Genomic DNA, 22,302 nt, shown 5'->3' with positions numbered 1-22,302 from the left:
TCATGTTAGTGGTAAATTTTTGTCGTTACTTGCATCATTTCTTGGTGAAAAATTCCCAAATTTCATGAAAAATTTGAAATATTTGCATTTTTCTAACTTTGAAGCTCTCTGTTTATAAGGAAAACAGACATTCCAAATAGATTATATATTGATTCACATATACAATATGTCTACTTTATATTTGCATCATAGAGTTGAGATGTTTTTACTTTTGGAAGACATCAGAGGGCTTTAAAGTTCAGCATCAATTTTCCAACTTTTCACAAAATTTTCTAAATTGGAATTTTTCAAGAACCAGTTCAGGTTTGAAGTGGATTTGAAAGGCCTTCATATTAGAAATACCCCACAAATGACCCCATTATAGAAACTGCACCCCCAAAGTATTCAAAATGACATTCAGAAAGTGTGTTAACCCTTTAGGAATAGCAGCAAAGTAAAGGAGAAAATTCTAAATCTTCATTTTTTACCCTCGCATGTTCTTGTAGACCCAGTTTTCGAATTTTTCAAGGGGTAAAAGGAGAGAAATCTTCCTAAAGTGTGTAACCCAATTTCTCTCGAGTAGGAAAAACATCATATGTGAACATAACGTGCTCTGTGGATGCACTAGAGGGCTCATAAGCGAAGGAGCAACAATGGGATTTTGGAGTGTGAATTTTGCTTAAATGTTTTTTTGAGGGGCATGTCACAATTAGGAAGCCCCTATCATACCAGAACAGCAAATAAAAAAAATAAAAAACACATGGCACACTATTTTGGAAACTATACCCCTCAAGGCATGTACAAGGGGTACAGTGAGTCTTAACACCCCACTTTCCGTTAAAGTCGCATGTGTAAATTGACTTTTTTTTTCACTAAAATGCAGTTTTTTTCCCCAAATTTACCATTTTTGCAAGAGGTGATAGGAGAAAATGCCCCCCCAAAATTTGTAACCCCATCTCTTCTGAGTATGGAAATACCTCATGTGTGGACGTCAAGTGCACTGCGGGAGCACTACAATGCTCAGAAGAGAAGGAGCACCATTTGGCTTTTTTAAAGCAATTTTTTCTGAAATGGTTTTTGGGTGGCACGTCGCATTTAGGAAGCCCCTATGGTGCCATAACAGCAAAAAAAACAAACAAAAAAAAACACATGGCATACCATTTTGGAAACTACACCCCTAAAGGCACTTAACAAGGGGTACAGTGAGCCTTAAAAGTGTTTGACGACTTTTCTTTGAAGTCGGATGTGTAAATAAAAAAAATAATATTTCACTAAAATGCAGTTTTTTTTCCGAAATTTACAATTTTTACAAGAGGTAATAGGAGAAAATGCCCATCCAAATTTGTAACCCCAGTTCTTCTGAGTATGTAAATACCCCATGTGTGGATGTAAAGTGCTCTGCGGGCGAACTACAATGCTCAGAAGAGAAGGAGCGCCATTGGGATTTTGGAGAGAGAATTTGTTTGGAATGGAAGTAGGGGGCCATGTGTGTTTACAAAGCCCCCCACATGTGACCCCATTTTGGAAACTACACCCCTCACTGAATGTAATAAGGGATGCAGTGAGCATTTACACCCCACTGGCATTTGACAGACTTTTGGAACAGTGGGCTGTGCAAATGAAAAATTAAATTTTTCATTTTCACGGACCACTGTTCCAAAAATCTGTCAGACACCTGTGGGGTGTAAATGCTCACTGTACCCCTTGTTGCAGTTTCCAAAATAGGGTCACATGTGGGGGGGGGGGGCATTGTTCTGGCACCATGGGGGCTTTGTAAACACATGTGGCCTTCAATTCCAGCCAAATTCTCACTCCAAAATCCCAATGGCGCTCCTTCTCTTCTGAGCATTGTAGTTCGCCCGCAGAGCACTTTATATCCACATATGGGGTATTTCCTTACTCAGAAGAAATGGTGTTACAAATTATGGGGGGCTTTTTTCCTACTACCCCTTGAGAAAATGAAAAATTTGGGATAACACCAGCATTTTAGTGAAAAAAAAAAATTTTTCATTTTCACGTCCAACTTTTAACGAAAATTCTTCAAACACCTGTGGGTTGTTAAAAGGATATTCCAGGCAAAACCTTTTTATATATCAACTGGCTCCGGAAAGTTAAACAGATTTGTAAATTACTTCTATTAAGAAATCTTAATCCTTCCAATAGTTATTAGCTTCTGAAGTTTTCTGTCTAACTGCTCAATGATGATGTCACGTCCCGGGAGCTGTGCATGATGGGAGAATATCCCCATAGGAACTGCACAGCTCCCGGGACGTGAGTCATCAGAGAGCAGTTAGACAGAAAACAACAACTCAACTTCAGAAGCTAATAACTATTGGAAGGATTAAGATTTTTTAATAGAAGTAATTTACAAATCTGTTTAACTTTCCGGAGCCAGTTGATATATAAAAAAAAAGTTTTTGCCTGGAATACCCCTTTAAGCCTCACTATACCCCTTGTTACGTTCCTTGAGTGGTGTTGTTTCCAAAATGGGGTCAAATTAGTTTTTTGTTTTTTTTGTATTTACAGCTGGAGGCACCCTGTTTGGGAATCACTGGCGTAGAATAACCCTATGACCAAATCCCTAATTTAGGCCCCAAATGCGCATGGTGCTCTCTCACTTCGGAGCCCTGTTGTATTTCAAGGCAACAGTTTAGGGCCACATATGGGGTATTTCCGTACTCAGGAGAAATTGCGTTACATATTTTGGGGGTCTTTTTTTCCTTTTACCTTTTGTGAAAATGAAAAGTATGGGGCAACACCAGCAAATTAGTGTAAAAAATAAATTTTTTACAATAACATGCTGGAATAGACCCCAACTTTACCTTTTCATAAGGGATAAAAGGAGAAAAAGCCCCCAAAATTTGTAACTCAATTTATTTGTTTTTCTCTGTATGCCAGAGACAAGGTTGGACCATAGGTCAGTATTTTGCGCCCCTCTTTTTTGGTTATTATATATTTTTCCTGTATTTTTGCAGAAGGATTATCCTGTCATGGATTTTCGGGCCAGAGAAGTCTCCTGGTTGGAGCAAGCTAATCTTTTATTCTCCGGAACGACAGTGGACAGTTTAGGAGCGGACCAGTGCAATTTAAGGGAACTCAAGCTTTCATTGCGTAATCTTCTCCACCGTCAGATGAAGGTATGGTGGAATCGGGCATCGTTGGATAACTATGTGACCAAATCTTTGATCCCGAGGGGCTTGAGAGTTCAGACTTATCCTTCTTTTAGCCTTGATAATGAGGAATGTGTCAAAAAATGGGAAGAGGCTTGTAATACCTGTTCCAAAATATTTATGATTACCATCATGGAGTATAATACCAAGACCTTGATGGAATTGAGCACACAGATCGAAAAGGTTGAGAGTGATATTAAAAAAATGGTTTCTAATGAAGAATTTTCTACTTTTAAACAAGAGTTAGAAGAAACGGCTAAGATGTGGGAGAAGCAGATTAAACTAACTAAATCCAAAAAATTCCAGAGAGATTTGAATGACGCTGTCAATAACAGGATATACAAATGGAAACAATCTAGTGTCGAACGACGTGTACGCTCTCCTTCTGTCTCATCAGCGAGGTCTACTGGAACAGAATCCACTACCTCCTCCAGAACCACTGATAGGAGCCCTAGACGGGACACCAGGAGAAACTACCAGCGGAACAGATCACGTACAATTGATACACGCAGTGATGGGGCAAGGACTAGAAGTACCACCCACAATCGGAAGGTAATTAATTTGTCTCAAACTGTACTTACTAAAGAACAGGAAGAGGTTTTATCTTTAGGTCTAACCTTTTCACCGGCATCCTCCTTTGATTGCTTTACAGCAGTAAAGGACTTACATCTGTTCGCGAGAAAGTTGATGTTTAAAAAGATATTTCATTCATCCCAAATGGGAGCCCAACTTCACACCGCTGATGAGATCGAAGCAATTGATGCACTTAATTCACTTTTGGAAGAACAGGATGACACAGCTACAGGTAAGTTCCCAAAAAACTTACTATTACCATCCAGATCATTCCCCCAACTGTCTCAATATCCTAATATAGACATCTTTGTACAATTAGTTTCAGCGGAGTTTGAAAAAATCCCCTTTACAAAAGCACATGACAATCTGACGTTTAAACAACGTCAAGCATTAACCCCTTAACGACGCAGGACGTATATTTACGTCCTGCGCCGGCTCCCGCGATATGAAGCGGGATCGCGCCGCGATCCCGCATCATATCGCGTCGGTCCCGGCGCTAATCAACGGCCGGGACCCGCGGCTAATACCACACATCGCCGATCGCGGCGATGTGCGGTATTAACCCTTTAGAAGCGGCGGTCAAAGCTGACCGCCGCTTCTAAAGTGAAAGTGAAAGTGACCCGGCTGCTCAGTCGGGCTGTTCGGGACCGCCGCGGTGAAATCGCGGCGTCCCGAACAGCTGATCGGACACCGGGAGGGCTCTTACCTGCCTCCCCGGTGTCCGATCGACGAATGACTGCTCCGTGCCTGAGATCCAGGCAGGAGCAGTCAAGCGCCGATAATGCTGATCACAGGCGTGTTAATGCACGCCAGTGATCAGCATTAGAGATCAGTGTGTGCAGTGTTATAGGTCCCTATGGGACCTATAACACTGCAAAAAAAATTTAAAAAAAAAGTGTTAATAAAGGTCATTTAACCCCTTCCCTAATAAAAGTTTGAATCACCCCCCTTTTCCCATAAAAAAAATAAAACAGTGTAAAAAAAATAAAAAATAAACATATGTGGTATCGCCGCGTGCGTAAATGTCCGAACTATAAAAATATATCATTAATTAAGCTGTACGGTCAATGGCGTACGTGCAAAAAAATTCCAAAGTCCAAAAAAGCGTATTTTGGTCACTTTTTATATCATTAAAAAATGAATAAAAAGTGATCAAAAAGTCCGATCAAAACAAAAATCATACCGATAAAAACTTCAGATCACGGCGCAAAAAATGAGTCCTCATACCACCCCATACGTGGAAAAATAAAAAAGTTATAGGGGTCAGAAGATGAAATTTTTAAACGTATAAATTTTCCTGCATGTAGTTATGATTTTTTCCAGAAGTGCGACAAAATCAAACCTATATAAGTAGGGTATCATTTTAACCGTATGGACCTACAGAATAAAGATAAGGTGTAATTTTTACCGAAATATGCACTGCGTAGAAACGAAAGCCCCCAAAAGTTACAAAATGGCGTTTTTTTTTCGATTTTGTCGCACAATGATTTTTTTTTCCGTTTCGCCGTGCATTTTTGGGTAAAATGACTAATGTCACTGCAAAGTAGAATTGACGACGCAAAAAATAAGCCATAATATGGATTTTTAGGTGGAAAATTGAAAGGGTTATGATTTTTAAAAGGTAAGGAGGAAAAAACGAAAGTGCAAAAACGGAAAAACCCTGAGTCCTTAAGGGGTTAAGGGACCTGGGCAGAATGGACGACATTGTCATCAAACCCTCTGATAAAGGGGGAAATGTCGTTCTCTGGCCCAGGTCCCTTTATGAGAAGGAGGCATTGCGACAATTAAAAGATGGTGTGTGTTACAAGCGCCTAACTTTTAATCCATTAACTAAATACAAGGAGGATCTTTTTTGTATCCTGGATGAGGCTTGTACGAATGGGGTCTTAAGCAGGAAACAAGTGGAAAGTTTGTTACCAACCCATCCCATGATTGCGACCCTTTACCTCTTACCTAAGGTTCATAAACAGTTAGTTAATCCCCCTGGGAGACCGATTGTGTCTGGTAATAACTCTCTAACTGAACCGATTTGCAGGTATATTGACTATTACTTGAAACCGATTGTGGAATCCCTCCCCTCACATCTTAAGGATACGACAGATGTCCTCAAGCGACTGGATGGTATACAGCTGGATGAGTCTACCCTAATAGTCACTTGTGACATTGAATCTCTGTACACATCCATTCGACACACCGATGGCATGGAAGCGGTACGAACCTTTCTCTCGATGACGGACCTGGATTCAGACCTATGTAAGTTGATACTGGACTTATTACAGTATGCACTTACTCATAACTTCTTTCTATTTAAGGACCTCCTCTACCTACAACTCCAGGGAACGGCAATGGGGGCGGCTTGTGCGCCCTCATATGCCAACCTCTTTCTGGGGTTGTGGGAGAGGAGGATCTTTATGATCGACCCGGTACCCCTAATTGAGAGGATATCCTTATGGGGACGTTTTATAGACGACGTGTTGTTTTTGTGGCATGGGACTCCAGATGAGCTGTCTATCTTTATGTCCAATCTGAATGATAATATCTATAATATCAGATTGACATATAAATATGGGAGACAAAACATTGACTTTCTGGACGTGTCCCTGAACGTGGATGACAGTGGACTCATCCACTCAAATGTGTTTCGCAAAAAAACATCAACTAACTCGTTGCTCCATGCATCTTCCTCCCATCCGAAGTCACTGATTTCCAATATTCCCATAGGTCAATTCCTCAGAATGAGGAGAATATGTTCTAATGAGGAGTTCTTCGAACAGCAAGCCAAGGACCTTAAAGACCGCTTCCAGGAACGTGGTTATAGAAGTGCTGACATCCAAAGGGGATACAACAGAGCAAAATCCACTTCAAGATCTACTCTTCTGACCCAGAGAAAGAGACAGAAATCAGATACACAGGTGAGGTACATTTCTATGTACAACACTAGGTGGAGACAAGTACAACGGGCACTTAGAAAACATTGGTCGGTGTTGACAATGGATCCGGTCTTAAAATCATATCTATCCAACCAACCCTCTATCACATATCGTCGAGCCAAGAATCTGAGAGATTTATTGGTGCATAGCCACCATAAAAGCAGACAGAGCACTGGCCTATTTGGCTCTAAGGGTCCCAAATGGGGCTGTAGGCCCTGTGGGGGATGTGTAGCATGCCCGAATGTAGAGAAAGCTGAAGAATTTTTTAATTCCTCTGGGGAAAAGAAGTTTACTATAACACACACCATCAATTGTTGCACATCTGGTGTAATTTATTACGCCACTTGTCCCTGCCACCTAATATATGTTGGTCTCACCTCTAGAGAACTGAGGAGAAGGGTACGTGAACATGTCCTGGGGATTGAGGCTGCAAGAGACACTGAAGATCTATCTACTTTGAAAACAATACCTCGCCATTTCCGAGAACATAATGGATGTGATAGCAAACTCCTCAAGGTAAGAGGCATAGACAGGGTCTTGGTTGGCCCTAGGGGTGGTAACTGGCGCCAAATTCTTGCACAGAAGGAATCAAGGTGGATTTTTACCCTGAAAACTGTGACCCCGTTTGGGCTTAATGAGCACAATAGTTTTGCGCCCTTTCTACGTACATGATTTATTTTGTTTCTATTCCCTTGGTATTGCCAGCTGGTCCGGTTTTAATTTTTCTACTTTAATATGGTTTTAATCAATTTTAACTTGTTCTTCTGTAGTCATTATGTCTTATCTTTGTTCTTTGTTTTTTGTTCTTGCCCTTGTTTTCCCCCCTTTTTTCTCTTTCTTTTTCTTTTTCTTTTTTCTCTCTCTTTTGCTCTCATTTATTTTTCTGGTCCCCCTCCCCCTTTCCCCCCCCCCCCTCCCCCCCCTTTTTCCCCTCCCCCCCCCTCCCCCCCAATCTTCCCTTTTTCTTTTGTTTTTATTTATTTATCTTCTTTTGTTTTTCCTTTTGCTTGTCTCTGTGCTTTCTTGTTTTCTCCTTTTTGCTTTCTTTTTTCCCTTCTCCTCTCTACCACTTCTTTTTCTATTCCCTTTCTTTACTTCAGGGCACCCTAACCGGATCCGATGGAAGATACGAACTTATGAAATTATCCTTGCAGCAGTCCAAGAAATGGCTGGCTTTATCCAACATCCTAAAAATTCACCGATATTTGCATACAGTATATTTTTCACATTTCATATAAATATGTCAGTAGACGTATCCTCTATCACATCATCTGAATACTCTCCAGTGAGTCCTTTGTGGCTCACATTAATTTATTGGTGTATATTAATCTACATGTACCCCTTATCACCTCACATATATTTTTATAGTGAGCCCTTTGCATTTCACATTAATGTGTTCACACATATCGATTAATATTTATTCACATTTGTTTTTTCTATGTATCCGCATATTTCACTTACATATTTGCACTTGTTACACATTTTTATATACACATATAGGTCTTATTTTTATATATATCTTTTTATAGATATATTTCTTATATATCTCTATATTGTTATATCTGGTCGTCACTGCAATATATGTACTGCACTTATGTACAACAATCACGGTATGGCACTTTGGATTTGCACATCTCACCTTTTGCATGTCACCGCTTTCTTTCACGTTTTCGCACACACTTCACTTCTATTTACTGTATGTTTTCCAAGATGTTTGCAATAATACTGCCAGCTCCGTTTCCCACATCCAAGATGGCCGTCACGTGCTGTCTAAGCGTGATACGCATGCGCGAGATTTCGCCGCACATCCCATACCTTTCCGTTAGTACGGAGCTCTGCTATGAGTCTTCGGCGTGGTGACGCAGTGGACGCACTGCATCATCATCACGCCGAACATGCGCAGTGATGACTGCAATGGCGTTCGGACGCTGGTCCACATTGGATTCCCCTCTCAGGTGCTCTGATTGCTTTGTATGTATTTTGTATTCCTATTGGCTACACATGTATATAAATATCTACCTCCCTTTCATACCATATACTCCCTGAGGAAGCTTGTTGCGAAACAACATTGTAGGGGTGGCGTTCTGGTTTAGGGTAAGATGTCCGCTGTATGCTCTTGTGATGTGAGATGGGTGATTCATACTTGAGTCATATTTTCCAGGATTCCGGTGATTGTTGAACATTTGTGTATGTCTTATCCCGGTTCCTGGGACTCTCTATCCTTTTACCCGCTTATCACTCTCATTATTGTATACTTTACTCATTGTGTTACTCCATGGTGCGGTCATAAAAACTTTTTTCTCTGGGCATTGTGCAATACGGGATTTACATCTATACAGCCATTCTGAGTGTATATGTTTACATATGTTGGTATGTAATTGCTAGTATACTTTTGTACAGCCTATACCCTTTACATGTATATACACCCGGATGGGGGTCACTTTATTATCTCCCATTTTTTATTGATGTTCTGTAGCCCAGTTTTGTCTCTTTCCCTCATCCAGACGCCTCAGTAGTCTGTCCACTGTCGTCCCTTTTAAATTCTGTTTTTAAAATCAGTCACTACTAATAAAGATTATATATACTTTTTCACTACTTTGTGTCTCTGTGCAATTTTCTTGGGTATTATTTGTTTTTCTCTGTATGCCAGAGACAAGGTTGGACCATAGGTCAGTATTTTGCGCCCCTCTTTTTTGGTTATTAAGGGATAAAAGGAGAAAAAGCCCCCAAAATTTGTAACTCAATTTCTCCCAAGTACAGAAATACCCCATATGTGGCCCTAAACTGTTGCCTTGAAATACAACAGGGCTCCGAAGTGAGAGAGCACCATGCGCATTTGGGGCCTAAATTAGGGATTTGGTCATAGGGTTATTCTACGCCAGTGATTCCCAAACAGGGTGCCTCCAGCTGTTGCTAAACTCCCAGCATGCCTGGACAGTCAATGTCTGGCAATACTGGGAGTTGTTTTGCAACAGCTGGAGGCTCCGTTTTGGAAACAGTGCCGTAAGAGATGTTTTTCATTTTAATTGCGGGTGGGGGGTGGGGCTAAATTTGTATATGTAGTGTTTTACTTTTTATTTTGTGTAGTGTTTTTAGGGTATATTCACACAGGTGGGGGTTCACCGTGAGTTTCCCGCTGGGATTTTGAGCTGCAGCGGAAAATTTGCTGCATCTCAACCTTGCAGTGAGAAACTCGCTGTAAACCCGCCCGTGTGAATGCACCCTGTACATTCATATGGGGGAAGGGGGCAAACCTCCTCCAGCTGTTGCAAAACTACAACTCACAGCATGCCCTTTGGCTTTCTGTGCATGCTGGGGGTTGTAGTTATGCAATAGCTGGAGGCACACTGGTTGCAAAACACAGTTTGTTACTTAACTCAGTGTTTCCCAACCCGTGTGCCTCCAGCTGTTGCAAAACTACAACTCCCAGAATGCATGGTCTGTCAGTGAATGCTGGGAGTCATGAAACAGACAGTGTTTTCCAACCCGTGTGCCTCCCGTTGTTGCAAAATTACAACTCTCAGCATGCCCAGACAGCCGAAGGGCATGTTGGGAGTTGTAGTTATGCAACAACTAGAGGAGAACAGTTTGGAGACCACTGTGTAGTGGTGTCCAAAGTGTAGCCCTCCAGATGTTGAAAACTTCAACTCCAAGCCTGCTCAGACTACCCAGGCATGCTGGGTGTTGTAGTTTGGCAACATCTAAAGGGCCAGATGTTGCTGAACTACAACTCCCAGCATGCCTGGACTGTCTGGGCATGCTGAGAGTTGTAGTTTTGCAACATCTGGAAGAGCACAGATTGGAGACCACTGCACAGTGGTCTAAAAACTGTGGCCCTCCAGATGTTGAAAAACTACAACTCCCAGCATGCCCGGACAGCCAAAGGCTAGAAGCAGCAGTGAAGATCACTTTACAGCGATCTTCACTGCTGCCTCCGATGCTAACGCCGACGCTGCCTCCTCCACTTGCCTGCCGCTGGTCCCCGCTGCCTGTGCCGGTCCTCAGGTATGTGCCATCGTTCCTACCACCCCATTCCTACCGCCTCATTGCCCCCCACAGCTCTCAGGGTCATCTTCCCCCGCTCTGCCTGGACTTCTAGGGGCAGGAGGGGGGGGGGATCTGTACTTTCACCCCCCCACAGGGACCAATCACAGTGATCGCTGACCAGGACCAATCACAGATGGTCCTGGGGGGATTGCAGAAGTTGTCTCCCGCCGGTATCAGCGGGACTTTTGCCTGTTAACCTGTGTGATGCCGCGCATCGCCAGGTTAACTGAATGACTTAGATAAACGTCAGGTTATGCAGCTAGTTCGCGCATCCAACCCTTTATATAAGTCTTTCTGCGGGAAGGGGTTAAAAAAATTGTTTTCTTCTGACCCCTATAACTGTATTATTTTTCCGTATACAGGGATGTGTGAGGGTAATTTTTTACACTGTGATCTGAAGTTTTTATGTGTACCATTTTTCTATGAGACTTTTTGATCACTTTTTATAAATTTTTTTAGGGTGTACAAAGTGACCAAATCTACGCAATTCTGGACTTTGGTATTTTGACCGTGCGGTTTAAATAACGTAAAATTTTTATAGTTCGGACATTTACACATGTGACAATACCACATATGTTTAATATTTGTTAGATGGGAAAAGGGGGTGATTCAAACTTCTAGTAGGGAAGGGGTTAAATCAAAGGGGACTATTACATACAATCCTTGATTACATACACTGAACAATACTGCAGCATAGCATTGATCAGTGTTATCAGTACTCCATTACTCCAGCCTGACATGGTGGACTGGAGCCTTGAAGAACCAATCGGATGGGGAGGAGGCAGCTAAGGGCCCTCCCACCATCCTCTCAGCTGATCGGGACATCGCGATTTTCCCGTAATGATCCCGATCAGCTCCACTTAGCTCCCTGCAGTGTATATTTAACCCTTCCAGTACTTATCTCTGCTGACACTTCTGTCCAGTCAGGAACTGTCTAGAGTAGGAACAAATCCCCATAGCAAACCTCTCCTGCTCTGGACAGTTCCTGACATGGACAGAGGTGTCAGCAGAGAGCACTGTGGTCAGACAGAAAGAACTACACAACTTCCTCTGAAGCATACAACAGCTGATAAGTACTGGAAGGGCTAAGATTTTTAAATTAAAATAATTTACAGAACTGTATAACTTTCTGTCATCAGTTGATTTTTACTTCCCCCCCCCCCCTTCGAAGTACCCCTTTAAGCCATAGAACATAAATGGTTTTCCCATCCTGCCTACATTTCCCATGATTCTTCTGACTTTGCAGAGAGAGAGAGGTGGAGTCTGATCACTGCAGTTCACCTAATGAGACCAACCTGATCACATGACTAGACTCTACCGACCAGAAGCCTAAACTGCTTAGACTTGTTCTTATTTTCAAGCTTCATATCCTGTACATTCACTTTGCTGACATGGCTTTAGCTGAACTGTCCTTCCCATAGGGTCTATGACTGATCGTCCGGCATCGAGGTCTCTTCCTCCCAGTCTCTACTGAGCAGCAATGTTTCCATCCAGGGGTGTAATGATCATGGCTGCAGGGGGTGCGACTGGGCCTGACAGAGAAGGGGGGGGGGGCTCCTCTGGGGATCCGGGTGTGGGGGGGGGTGAACAGAAGATGCAGAACAGTCTGGGGGGCACAGTAATAGTGTGGGGGCATAAAAGGTGTAGAATCTATAGTAAGAGCGCACAGAAGGGCCTGTGGTCTAAGATTTGCCTTGGAGCCCAAAAAAAAAACCCTCTAGTTACATCACTACTTCCACCCAAAATAACTGCAGCCAGTGACCAAGAAGAATCTGTGACTGTTCTCTGCATTTAGTGGTTACTACTCACCTGGGTGGTTACCTGAAGGAATGTACTCCTTATACTGCTCAACACCGCTCACATCTGTCTCTTCTTCTTCCTTTATGTCTGTAGCTTTAATATAGATCAGATCTTTCCCTGTAGAAATGTCCTCCTTATACTGCTCATCACTGCTCACATCTGTCTCTTCTTCTTCATTTATGTCTGCAGCATTAATATAGATCAGATCTTTCTCTGTATGAATGTCCTCCTTATACTGCTCATCACCGCTCACATCTGTCTCTGGAGCATTAATATTGTTCGGATCTTCTCCCTGATTCATAAGATGTGAAAGAAATATTGTAAAAGTCATCAGACAGTAGGAGAAGTCACGTGGGATGTTATAGATGAGCAGGAGATGAGGAGTCATGGAGGGTGAGGGGACTGACCACAAGAGCTTCACAGCCCTTCTACAGATCATAGGGAATATCTCCATCTACCTGATCATCCTGTGGAAGAAGAGGACGGGGACACCTCTCTGGTGCTGTTCTCTTACTGGATCTGACTGTAGGGAACACATACAGAGACTGAATTCATTCTTTACATACAAATAATGAGAGGACGTGTGTATATAGTCATGTCTATTACCTGGTGATGTGAGGGGCTGCTGATCCTCCATCATGACCTGATCCTTGTACTGATCCTTGTGTCCTTCTACATACTCCCACTCCTCCATGGAGAAATAGACCGCCACGTCCTGACACCTTATAGGAACCTGACACACAATGATACAGTCATCACCCCGACCCCTCCAGTGGTGTTACTGTATAATGTCCCAGCATTCCCAGCAGTGTCACCTCTCCAGTCATCACCAGACCCCTCCATTACTGTATAATGTCCCAGCATTCCCAGCAGTGTCACCTCTCCAGTCATCACCAGACCCCTCCATTACTGTATAATGTCCCAGCAGTGTCACCTCTCCAGTCATCACCAGACCCCTCCATTACTGTATAATGTCCCAGCAGTGTCACCTCTCCAGTCATCACCAGACCCCTCCATTACTGTATAATGTCCCAGCAGTGTCACCTCTCCAGTCATCACCAGACCCCTCCATTACTGTATAATGTCCCAGCAGTGTCACCTCTCCAGTCATCACCAGACCCCTCCAATACTGTATAATGTCCCAGCATTCCCAGCAGTGTCACCTCTCCAGTCATCACCAGACCCCTCCATTACTGTATAATATCCCAGCAGTGTCACCTCTCCAGTCATCACCAGACCCCTCCATTACTGTATAATGTCCCAGCATTCTCAGCAGTGTCACCTCTCCAGTCATCACCAGACCCCTCCATTACTGTATAATATCCCAGCAGTGTCACCTCTCCAGTCATCACCAGACCCCTCCATTACTGTATAATGTCCCAGCAGTGTCACCTCTCCAGTCATCACCAGACCCCTCCATTACTGTATAATGTCCCAGCAGTGTCACCTCTCCAGTCATCACCAGACCCCTCCATTACTGTATAATGTCCCAGCAGTGTCACCTCTCCAGTCATCACCAGACCCCTCCATTACTGTATAATGTCCCAGCAGTGTCACCTCTCCAGTCATCACCAGACCCCTCCATTACTGTATAATGTCCCAGCAGTGTCACCTCTCCAGTCATCACCAGACCCCTCCATTACTGTATAATGTCCCAGCATTCCCAGCAGTGTCACCTCTCCAGTCATCACCAGACCCCTCCATTACTGTATAATGTCCCAGCATTCCCAGCAGTGTCACCTCTCCAGTCATCACCAGACCCCTCCATTACTGTATAATGTCCCAGCATTCCCAGCAGTGTCACCTCTCCAGTCATCACCAGACCCCTCCATTACTGTATAATGTCCCAGCAGTGTCACCTCTCCAGTCATCACCAGACCCCTCCATTACTGTATAATGTCCCAGCAGTGTCACCTCTCCAGTCATCACCAGACCCCTCCATTACTGTATAATGTCCCAGCAGTGTCACCTCTCCAGTCATCACCAGACCCCTCCATTACTGTATAATGTCCCAGCAGTGTCACCTCTCCAGTCATCACCAGACCCCTCCATTACTGTATAATGTCCCAGCAGTGTCACCTCTCCAGTCATCACCAGACCCCTCCATTACTGTATAATGTCCCAGCAGTGTCACCTCTCCAGTCATCACCAGACCCCTCCATTACTGTATAATGTCCCAGCAGTGTCACCTCTCCAGTCATCACCAGACCCCTCCATTACTGTATAATGTCCCAGCAGTGTCACCTCTCCAGTCATCACCAGACCCCTCCATTACTGAATAATGTCCCAGCAGTGTCACCTCTCCAGTCATCACCAGACCCCTCCCCCCAGCATTCTCAGCAGTGTCATCTCTCCAGTCATCACCAGACCCCTCCATTACTGTATAATGTCCCAGCAGGGTCACCTCTCCAGTCATCACCAGACCCCTCCATTACTGTATAATGTCCCAGCATTCTCAGCAGTGTCATCTCTCCAGTCATCACCAGACCCCTCCATTACTATATAATGTCCCAGCAGGGTCACCTCTCCAGTCATCACCAGACCCCTCCATTACTTTATAATGTCCCAGCAGGGTCACCTCTCCAGTCATCACCAGACCCCTCCATTACTGTATAATGTCCCAGCATTCCCAGCAGTGTCACCTCTCCAGTCATCACCAGACCCCTCCATTACTGTATAATGTCCCAGAATTCCCAGCAGTGTCACCTCTCCAGTCATCACCAGACCCCTCCATTACTGTATAATGTCCCAGCAGTGTCACCTCTCCAGTCATCACCAGACCCCTCCATTACTATATAATGTCCCAGCATTCCCAGCAGTGTCACCTCTCCAGTCATCACCAGACCCCTCCATTACTGTATAATGTCCCAGCAGTGTCACCTCTCCAGTCATCACCAGACCCCTCCATTACTGTATAATGTCCCAGCAGGGTCACCTCTCCAGTCATAACCAGACCCCTCCATTACTGTATAATGTCCCAGCAGTGTCACCTCTCCAGTCATCACCAGACCCCTCCATTACTGTATAAGGTCCCAGCAGTGTCACCTCTCCAGTCATCACCAGACCCCTCCATTACTGTATAATGTCCCAGCAGTGTCACCTCTCCAGTCATCACCAGACCCCTCCATTACTGTATAATGTCCCAGCAGTGTCACCTCTCCAGTCATCACCAGACCCCTCCATTACTGTATAATGTCCCAGCAGTGTCACCTCTCCAGTCATCACCAGACCCCTACATTACTGTATAATGTCCCAGCAGTGTCACCTCTCCAGTCATCACCAGACCCCTCCATTACTGTATAATGTCCCAGCAGTGTCACCTCTCCAGTCATCACCAGACCCCTCCATTACTGTATAATGTCCCAGCAGTGTCACCTCTCCAGTCATCACCAGACCCCTCCATTACTGTATAATGTCCCAGCAGTGTCACCTCTCCAGTCATCACCAGACCCCTCCATTACTGTATAATGTCCCAGCAGTGTCACCTCTCCAGTCATCACCAGACCCCTCCATTACAGTATAATGTCCCAGCATTCTCAGCAGTGTCATCTCTCCAGTCATCACCAGACCCCTCCATTACTGTATAATGTCCCAGCAGTGTCACCTCTCCAGTCATCACCAGACCCCTCCATTACTTTATAATGTCCCGCCAGTGTCACCTCTCCAGTCATCACCAGACCCCTCCATTACTGTATAATGTCCCAGCATTCCCAGCAGTGTCACCTCTCCAGTCATCACCAGACCCCTCCATTACTGTATAATGTCCCAGCATTCCCAGCAGTGTCATCTCTCCAGTCATCACCAGACCCCTCCATTACTGTATAATGTCCCAGCATTCCCAGCAGTGTCACCTCTCCAGTCATCACCAGACCCCTCCAGTACTGTATAATGTCCCAGCAGTGTCACCTCTCCAGTCATCACCAGACCCCTCCATTACTGTATAATGTCCCAGCAGTGTCACCTCTCCAGTCATCACCAGACCCCTCCATTACTGTATAATGTCCCAGCAGTGTCACCTCTCCAGTCATCACCAGATCCCTCCATTACTGTATAATGTCCCAGAATTCACAGCAGTGTCACCTCTCCAGTCATCACCACACCCCTCCATTACTGTATAATGTCCCAGCAGTGTCACCTCTCCAGTCATCACCAGACCCCTCCATTACTGTATAATGTCCCAGCAGTGTCACCTCTCCAGTCATCACCAGACCCCTCCATTACTGTATAATGTCCCAGCAGTGTCACCTCTCCGGTCATCACCAGACCCCTCCATTACTGCATAATGTCCCAGCAGTGTCACCTCTCCAGTCATCACCAGACCCCTCCATTACTGTATAATGTCCCAGCATTCCCAGCAGTGTCACCTCTCCAGTCATCAGACCCCTCCATTACTGTATAATGTCCCAGCAGTGTCACCTCTCCAGTCATCACCAGACCCCTCCATTACTGTATAATGTCCCAGCAGTGTCACCTCTCCAGTCATCACCAGACCCCTCCATTACTGTATAATGTCCCAGCATTCCCAGCAGTGTCACCTCTCCAGTCATCACCAGACCCCTCCATTACTGTATAATGTCCCAGCAGTGTCACCTCTCCAGTCATCACCAGACCCCTCCATTACTGAATAATGTCCCAGCAGTGTCACCTCTCCAGTCATCACCAGACCCCTCCATTACTGTATAATGTCCCAGCAGTGTCACCTCTCCAGTCATCACCAGACCCCTCCATTACTGTATAATGTCCCAGCAGTGTCACCTCTCCAGTCATCACCAGACCCCTCCATTACTGTATAATGTCCCAGCAGTGTCACCTCTCCAGTCATCACCAGACCCCTCCATTACTGAATAATGTCCCAGCAGTGTCACCTCTCCAGTCATCACCAGACTCCTCCATTACTGTATAACGTTCAGCAGTGTCACCTCTCCAGTCATCACCAGACCCCTCCATTACTGTATAATGTCCCAGCAGTGTCACCTCTCCAGTCATCACCAGACCCCTCCATTACTGTATAATGTCCCAGCAGTGTCACCTCTCCAGTCATCACCAGACCCCTCCATTACTGTCTAATGTCCCAGCAGTGTCACCTCTCCAGTCATCACCAGACCCCTCCATTACTGTATAATGTCCCAGCAGTGTCACCTCTCCAGTCATCACCAGACCCCTCCATTACTGTATAATGTCCCAGAATTCCCAGCAGTGTCACCTCTCCAGTCATCACCAGACCCCTCCATTACTGTATAATGTCCCAGCATTCCCAGCAGTGTCATCTCTCCAGTCATCACCAGACCCCTCCATTACTGTATAATGTCCCAGCAGTGTCACCTCTCCAGTCATCACCAGACCCCTCCATTACTGTATAATGTCCCAGCAGTGTCACCTCTCCAGTCATCACCAGACTCCTCCATTACTGTATAATGTCCCAGCAGTGTCACCTCTCCAGTCATCACCAGACCCCTCCATTACTGTATAATGTCCCAGAATTCCCAGCAGTGTCACCTCTCCAGTCATCACCAGACCCCTCCATTACTGTATAATGTCCCAGCAGGGTCACCTCTCCAGTCATCACCAGACCCCTCCATTACTGTATAATGTCCCAGCAGGGTCACCTCTCCAGTCATCACCAGACCCCTCCATTACTGTATAATATCCCAGCAGTGTCACCTCTCCAGTCATCACCAGACCCCTCCATTACTGTATAATATCCCAGCAGTGTCACCTCTCCAGTCATCACCAGACCCCTCCATTACTGTATAATATCCCAGCAGTGTCACCTCTCCAGTCATCACCAGACCCCTCCATTACTGTATAATGTCCTAGCAGTGTCACCTCTCCAGACATCACCAGACCCCTCCATTACTGTATAATGTCCCAGCATTCCCAGCAGTGTCACCTCTCCAGTCATCACTAGACCCCTCCATTACTATATAATGTCCCAGCAGGGTCACCTCTCTAATCATCACCAGACCCCTCCATTACTGTATAATGTCCCAGCAGTGTCACCTCTCCAGTCATCACCAGACCCCTCCATTACTGTATAATGTCCCAACAGTGTCACCTCTCCAGTCATCAACAGACCCCTCCATTACTGTATAATGTCCCAGCAGGGTCACCTCTCCAGTCATCACCAGACCCCTCCATTACTGTATAATGTCCCAACAGTGTCACCTCTCCACTCATCACCAGACCCCTCCATTACTGTATAATGTCCCAACAGTGTCACCTCTCCAGTCATCACCAGACCCCTCCATTACTGTATAATGTCCAAGCATTCCCAGCAGTGTCACCTCTCCAGTCATCACCAGATTCCTCCATTACTATATAATGTCCCAGCAGTGTCACCTCTACAGTCATCACAAGACCCCTCCATTACTGTATAATGTCCAAGCAGTGTCACCTCTTCAGTCATCACCAGACCCCTCCATTACTGTATAATGTCCCAGCATTCCCAGCAGTGTCACCTCTCCAGTCATCACCAGACCACTCCATTACTGTATAATGTCCCAGCATTCCCAGCAGTGTCACCTCTCCAGTCATCACCAGACCCCTCCATTACTGTATAATGTCCCAGCATTCCCAGCAGTGTCACCTCTCCAGTCATCACCAGACCCCTCCATTACTGTATAATGTCCCAGCATTCCCAGCAGTGTCACCTCTCCAGTCATCACCAGACCTCTCCATTACTGTATAATGTCCCAACATTCCCAGCAGGGTCACCTCTCCAGTCATCACCAGACCCCTCCATTACTGTATAATATCCCAGCAGTGTCACCTCTCCAGTCATCACCAGACCTCTCCATTACTGTATAATGTCCCAGCAGGGTCACCTCTCCAGTCAGCAGCTCCATCATCTTGTTGATTAGTTCTCGGATCTTCTGTTCATCCATTTCCTCATGTATCAGGGAGTGAGGTGGGGGCCCCGGGATTGGGCTCAGGGTTCTTCCACATCCTTCACACACAGGGGCCCGACAGCACCCACTAGAGGACTTCTTCACTACTGTGTAATCCTGTGTATGGAGAGACACATTAATATCACTACATACATTCCCAGAATCCCTCACCTCTCCAGTCATATCCATCTGTTATTACATAGATAAGAATGAGGTCATGTGACATCACTCCCAGAATCCCTCACCTCTCCAGTCATATCCATCTGTGATTACATAGATAAGAATGAGTTCATGTGACATCACTCCCAGAATCCCTCACCTCTCCAGTCATATCCATCTGTCATTACATAGATAAGAATGAGGTCATGTGACATCACTCCCAGAATCCCTCACCTCTCCAGTCATATCCATCTGTCATTACATAGATAAGAATGAGGTCATGTGACATCACTCCCAGAATCCCTCACCTCTCCAGTCATATCCATCTGTTATTACATAGATAAGAATGAGGTCATGTGACATCACTCCCAGAATCCCTCACCTCTCCAGTCATATTCATCTGTTATTACATAGATAAGAATGAGGTCATGTGACATCACTCCCAGCATCCCTCACCTCTCCAGTCATATCCATCTGTTATTACATAGATAAGAATTAGGTCATGTGACATCACTCCCAGAATCGCTCACCTCTCCAGTAAGCCGGAAGAGTATCTGTAGGGTAAGGTTTATGATCCTGTCGGACATCTTGTTCCTGTCTCTCTCCATGGTTGATGGGTCATCCAGGAGAATTCTCTTATATAGAAGATATCAGCAGAGGATCCTGGATTGGAGAAACCTGAAGGGAAGAAGAGGAGACGATGATAAACCGCACCAGATTCTATGGAGAAATAAAATCCATTTCCTGGAGATAATCTGGGGAAACATCTGAGGAGACATTATAGGAGTTTTCAGATTTCTCTATAAAACAAAATCCATTGTCCGAGGGCTGTAAAATAAGAGACTAGAGCGCACTCCCCTCTCCCGTCCAGTGGTGGCGCTCTGGTCCTCCAAGTCTTCTGAGGTCGCTCTTCCTGCTCTGCTGAAGACGTTGTGAATCCATTTCTCCTAATCTCTGAGGCTGCGGTGTATTCAGAACGTCTTCATCAGAGCAGGGAGAAGAATAGAGGGATTCAATATGACATTGTCCAATGAAGAATACTGAAATGTGTCCACTAGGGGGCACAATATACATCACAATTACATCAGGATTTTATGTGAATTGTGATATGTCCCCTGGAAGAACCTGCTATTACCTGCAGCAGAGGCCGAGCATCATATACCGTTACACACGCAGGGTCTGGGCCACCACCGGAGTCAGTGTTTCCCAAGCAGGGTGCCTCCAGCTGTTACAGCATTTTTCTGTCAGGACGCTTACATAGTCCTGTATGGAAGAAGTGGCTGATACCCGGAGAAAAGAGACTGACCAGGTGACAGGATGGGCGGGTAAGTGACCTGATACCTTCACCATCCAGACATCCCCTGGGGGGCAGTATAGTCAGGAAATCAGGCAAACAACCGCTGGTCGGCATGGCGCTCCCTAGAGAAACAACCTTACAGCGCCATGTCTAAGCCACGCCCACCTACATTATTTTATTACAAAAATGGGATATAAACTTATTAGGGGAGGGGCTTCTATTACAAACCCTGAATAACGCTCTGCCATAGTGATCAGTGTTATCGGTGCTCGGCTTATACAGGCTGTGGAGGTGTCTGTATACTTAGAGCACCGATCTGAGCACAGAGCACGGTAAGGGGCCCTCCGGACGTCATCTCAGCTGATCTAGACTCCGCCCCCCAACAACTGCATTTTACTCATTTTAGATCCTGCAATCGACTTTGATCATGGAATCTAAAGGGTTAACGGTGATGAGCGTCATTAGTGGTGAGTCCTGGCTGCTTATAGCTCCTGAGCTCACCTCAAAGTCCCATATGGGGCACAGAATGTAAATATACATCGTGTCCTTAAGGGTTAATAATAAACATCCCCAATAATCCTGATCTGATGGTGACCGCACACACATACCTGTATCTGTAGAGGAGCCGTGTGCTTACAGGACCTGCGCTTATGTCACCGTCATGTGATCAGTCACATGGAGGAGGAGTCACATGATCAGGTGCTGCTGCTCTGAGAGATCTCCACACACAACACAACAGCAGTGACTGCCCCACCAGGACCTGCTGTGTATCTGCTACATGCTGGAGGTGTAGGACCTGTGATGATGTCACAATCATGTGACCAGTACATTTGGGGGTAAAGTTTAGCAGTATAGATGCGACTATGGCTAAAGGACCTGTGAGGAGGATCATGTGACAGCAGTGGGCGGAGCTCAACAGTGCAGGATAGAAGAGATTGTGAGTGAAGGACCTGTGATAATGATCATGTGACAGCAGAGTCCTGCATACACTGAGCAGATGAGCCTAGAGCAGCAGCCCATGATCATGTGACTCCTCCATGTGACTGATCACATGACGGTGACATCATCGCAGGTCCTGTAAGCACACGGCTCCTCTACGGATACAGGTATGTGTGTGCGGTCTCCATCAGATCAGGATTATTGGGGATGTTTATTATTAACCCCTTAAGGACACAGTATATAATAACACTCTGCACCCTCTATAGGACTTTGAGTTGAGCTCAGGAGCTATAAGCAGCCAGCACTCACCACTAGTGTTGGTCATCATCATTAACCCTTTAGATCTCACAATCAAAGCTCTGTGCCGGCCAGCACTCATTTACCTGATCTCCTGCCTATACTGCCCCCCAGGGGATGTCTGGATGGTGAAGAGCTGCAGGTCACCTCCCCGCCCATTCTGTCATCTGATCAGTCTTCTTCCTCCGGTATCGGACAATTCTTTTGGAGGCTACGATCCTGAG

General features: G+C 45.3%; 1 protein-coding gene and 1 pseudogene across 3 annotated transcripts in view; one reads left to right on the top strand and one right to left on the bottom strand.

The window, feature by feature from the left end:
- Positions 1 to 19,425, bottom strand: part of LOC130298016 (oocyte zinc finger protein XlCOF6-like) — a 45,805-nt pseudogene extending 26,380 nt beyond the window's left edge.
- The window catches only part of LOC130298011 (oocyte zinc finger protein XlCOF7.1-like), an 89,991-nt gene that overhangs the window by 52,297 nt on the left and 15,392 nt on the right, over positions 1 to 22,302 (top strand). For 2 of the 3 annotated variants that reach the window (XM_056550893.1, XM_056550891.1), the window contains exon 1: positions 21,820 to 21,948. The exons of the other annotated variant lie outside the window; for it this stretch is intronic. The gene's annotated coding sequence lies outside the window, so the exon portion shown is untranslated. Of the gene's footprint in view, positions 1 to 21,819; positions 21,949 to 22,302 lie in introns of those variants that run through there. 3 annotated transcript variants of the gene reach the window in all.

The sequence above is a fragment of the Hyla sarda genome (assembly GCF_029499605.1).
Source record: "Hyla sarda isolate aHylSar1 chromosome 1 unlocalized genomic scaffold, aHylSar1.hap1 SUPER_1_unloc_16, whole genome shotgun sequence".
Classification (NCBI taxonomy): Eukaryota; Metazoa; Chordata; class Amphibia; order Anura; family Hylidae; genus Hyla; species Hyla sarda.
This window is presented reverse-complemented; position numbering and strand designations above follow the sequence as displayed.